General features: G+C 51.2%; 1 long non-coding RNA gene across 1 annotated transcript in view; it reads left to right on the top strand.

Annotated features, from left to right (window-relative positions):
* Positions 1-32: 32 nt before the first annotated feature.
* Positions 33-4,081, top strand: part of LOC112548911 — a 16,600-nt gene continuing 12,551 nt past the window's right edge. Inside the window, exons 1-2 of the long non-coding RNA XR_003092407.1 lie at positions 33-635; positions 1,065-1,191. This is a non-coding gene — a long non-coding RNA (uncharacterized LOC112548911). The remainder of the gene's footprint in view (positions 636-1,064; positions 1,192-4,081) is intronic.

Below are 4,081 nucleotides of genomic sequence, written 5' to 3'. Positions count from 1 at the left end.
CCGCAGCACGGGAGAGCGGGCAGCAGGTGAAGACTCCTCAGGCGGGCGCCCAGGCCCGGCCCGGCCCCCCGGGACCCGCACGGGGTCAGCGCTGCGTGGATCCGCCGTCCTCGTTGTCGCGGGGCCGGGGAGCCGGTCACCGCTCTGGAGAAGACCGGCCCGCATCCCCCCTGCCCTCCCCTCACGGCGCGGGTGCAGACGCAGCACCCACGCCCCTCGGGCCTCTCTCCCAGGGACCGATGTCCCAGCAGCACTGACATGGGCTGTGATCCCGCCCTGGCCTGGCGCACAGGTGTCGGTCCTCCTCTCCCGCTTCGTGTCTGCGGAGGTCTGTCAGCAAGAGCCGTGGGATTTGGAGTCTTTCTTCCCCCCTTCTCCCGCACGCGGAGGCCTCCGGGTGCCGTAGTGTCAGGCGGGTCCCAGAGAAGAGCAGGGCTGTCCCCGCGCCGGCAGCACCAGGACCGACCTGTGCTTCTTCCCCGCCCGCAGGTGCAGGGACCGTGAGCAGAGCTGAGCAGCAGTCTCCTGGGAAAGGGCCTGTAACCCTGGAGCTGCAGAGGACTTCCCCAGGGAGAGAGGGGCTCCCTGACACCTGAGCGGGGCCGGGCAGGCCGTCAAACGGGGAGAGCATGGAGGTGAGCAGGGCACCAGGTCCAGCTGGGGGTGGGAGTGCAGCTGGGGCAGCGCCAGGAGGAGCCAGGGCTGCTGTAGAGCATTTGGGGAGCGGAGAGACCTGCAGAACGACGAGGCTCTGGTGACGGAGGCTGCAAACACCCCGAGCCTGCGTGGAGCCAGGGCTCCCCACCTCTGAAAGTGCTGCCTGGGCTGCCTCCAAGGACCCAGCAAGTAGAACGTGCTGAGCTGGGTCAGGGCAGACGCATGAACTCCCCTGTCCACAGCTGCAGCCACGTCATGTGTCAGCTGCATAATGGGCAAGTCCGCTCCCCGACCTGCCATGGCGAAGCTTGCACATAGTTGTAGCAGAGAGGAATTGCAGACAAGGCGGCGGGGGCTGGAAGCAGGTGGGACAGGAGATGCTGATGAGGTAATGCTTGTGACTGCAGCTCCGGGAGGCCTTTCAGGACATGGCTGTGTATTTCATGCAAGAGGAGTAGAAGCTGCTGGGAGATGAAGACAAGGGGCTTTACCAGGACCAGATGCTGAGGAATTACCAAGCCCTCATTTCCCTGGGTAAAGCTCTGGTTCTTGCTTCTCTGTAGACCTATGTAACCTCTGAAGTTTCTTGTCTTCTCCCTCATCACATGGACTTCTGGCTGGTGGTTTAAGCCCGCTTCCTCCCTACTTCTCTGTCAGTGATCAGACCTGTCTGCCATCTCGTAGGGATATATACTTCTTGATTTCTTCCTGTCAAATCACATTTAACAATCCCAGCACGCTCAGTTTAGCATTGTGTAAATCCCCTTTCTTCTTTCTTGGTCAAGAGCCAATAGAAGTTAGTGGAAGTCTTGTCAGCCTCTGCTGCTGAAGCATGTGTATTATCCATTTCCTCTACTCCTTCTCTCATGACACGTTTTACATGTGATGGGCCCTGGTGCTTCTCACAAGTAGTCACTGGAAGCTTCTGTCCAAGTTCCTTCCCAACCTCTTTGTCTCCATGAACCACAGACTCTGGCTTTGATATATTTACTTAGAGACCTCTGCTCCCGACATCACTCTGCCATTCTCAGAAGTTGTCTTGTCCTCCTCAACCCTCTGCAGAGCAGGTGCCCATCACCATAATCAAAAGAAGTGGGCTAGGTGCAGGGTTTCATGAAAGCCATTTTTTATTTCCAGGGGATTATTCTGGTTTGTGTACAGGTTTGAGGTCTTACTAGATCAGTTTGCTTCTCTGGTTCTTGCTTTTCCCTTCAGTTCCCCTAAATAACTTCCTTGGTTAAAAGCTTAAACGTTTTTACTATCTCCACAAAGCCCATATATAGAGGGAGCTTTTTCCTTTTTTCTGTAATTAATTTGAAAATGTCTTGGGGGGGAGGGGTTGCACTCTTCTGAAAAAGTAATGGTTATCACTCATTTTGGTGGTCCTCTGCATTCCAGTTGCAATAGCTTTTTCCTTAACGTTTTTAGCAAGCGGCTAAGTAACTGTTCTCCTGTCACCAGGACACTGGTATTTACTGCATTGCTCTTCGAGCAAGAGCTGGGATAGGACAATAGTCCCCTTTCAGCCCCAAGCTCTTATCCCGTTCTGTTTTCTAGGTGCGACACAGTAATTCCCACCCTGTTCCTCTCCTATGTTTCAAGATCATCCAGAGCCGGCGTATACAACTCTCCTGTTCACCTGTGTTTTCAGTTAACTACTGCTCTCCTCATTGGCTCTGCCCTGTCCCCTGGACTTCCAACTTTAATTGGCAGTGTCAACAAATGCAAATGTTTTGGGGGTTATTCTACTTTTATTCAGTTCTCAAAACATGTCTTCCAGGCATGAAAAACCTGTTGGGGGCCACGGGTCGATCCTCCTTTCTAGAGTTAATAGCAGTGGGTTCTGAATCCAAGTAATTTGTTCATGCAGGCAGGTAGAGGATGATGACAGCCTTGCCTATGGAGCAGTGGGCCAGCGGATGAGAACAGTTGGCTGGCCAAAGGATATGGAAAGCTGGCAGGAAGAGGAAGCTGGGTGGAGAGGCTGGAAGGCTGAAGGTAGCAGCACCAGCCAAGGCTCTCTCCTGGCCTAAGAGACCACAGGGGTGGGTAGACCTTTTATGGACTAATTAGTGTTTAAGAGGAGTTTGGAGGGGCCGGTGAGCCAAGAAGGTAACGACTCTGCATAGTTTAATGTTTGGGAGAAACCTGAGAGAAGTAGGGTGAACCCCAAACCTGCTACACGGTTCTTGTCTCTTCTGCATGAAACTTGGTCGAAATCCAGCTTTGCCCCTTCTTAAGGACTTCTCCTTACTTCGATACCTTATGAAGTCTATGTATTCCCCCACGAGGTTTGCTACCTGGCTCACCTTATGGGACTGGCTTTTGCTGAATTCTACTTCAGCAGCTGTAAGTGTAAACTCCTTCTTCATATCCCAAAGCGTATCTGCATCAAGCTCTTAATTGTTACAAGATGACCATTGGTTGACTTTCCTGCATAGTTCAGGCTTTCTCTTATAACTTAATTTCTACCATTTCATGCCTCCCTCAGTTCTCTCTCAGATGTATCTTTGGGAGTTGCCCTAAGTCATCGAGTAGGACAGTGTGTTGGGCGACTAGGCTCTCACAAGATATCACGCTTTCACTGTGGTTATAGCTTTCTTTCTAGCCATTGTGCTATTTATCTGTCTTGGATGGCCATTTCTTTTGCATGTCATTCTAGGGTTCTCCTTGTTTTGGGAAACTATGTAGATCATTACCACATAATGAGATTTCGTGTGCTGCAAAATGCATCTCCTTGCTTTATTCTTTTGTTCATATACATAATTCCCATGAACTTCCTTTTTTACCTGCAGTGTCTGCCACCCTACGTACTCATCTCTGCCGTGGGATTGTTCTCACATTGGATGGGATGATTGCTTTAGTTGCACCTGTAGTTATTATAGAATGATCTTTTCCTAAGCCTTGCTTATGATGAATCACCCTCTTTCCCAGAAAAAAAACCCTCATAAGGTAAATGTTATCTATCCATAAGTGTTTGCAGTGTCTCTTCATTTTGGTTCCTTGAAAATAGTAAAAACTTTCTCATTCTGCTTTCTAGTACATCACAAATCACTGCATCTCCATCCCTGTCCCTGGTGACTGTTGGTCTCCTACCCTTTTTCTACCTCCGAGAGGCCCATGCTTTGTTTCCTAAATCCATTTCTCCACTGTGCGGTGACAAGGACCATCATTTAATGAACCTTTCTTCCTGCAGCACCTTCCTTTTTAATCAAATCCTTTGATTAAATTCACCAGTGCTGAAAGATCTTTGCCTGGCCCACATCACACAACTCTGGAGAAGCAGGGCTGGAACAGACCTCCAGCAGTCTCTAGTCTGATCCCCGGCCGGAGGTAGGATCAGCCGACTGCAGGGACCCAAACTTGTTCCCATAGACCAGGGATGGGCAAAATGCGGCCCCGGGGCCGGATGTGGCCTTCCCGG

Source organism: Alligator sinensis, unplaced genomic scaffold, assembly GCF_000455745.1.
Source record: "Alligator sinensis unplaced genomic scaffold, ASM45574v1 scaffold2172_1, whole genome shotgun sequence".
NCBI lineage: Eukaryota > Metazoa > Chordata > Crocodylia > Alligatoridae > Alligator > Alligator sinensis.
The sequence above is the reverse complement of the archived record's forward strand: the minus strand, read 5'-3'. Positions and strand labels throughout refer to the sequence as shown.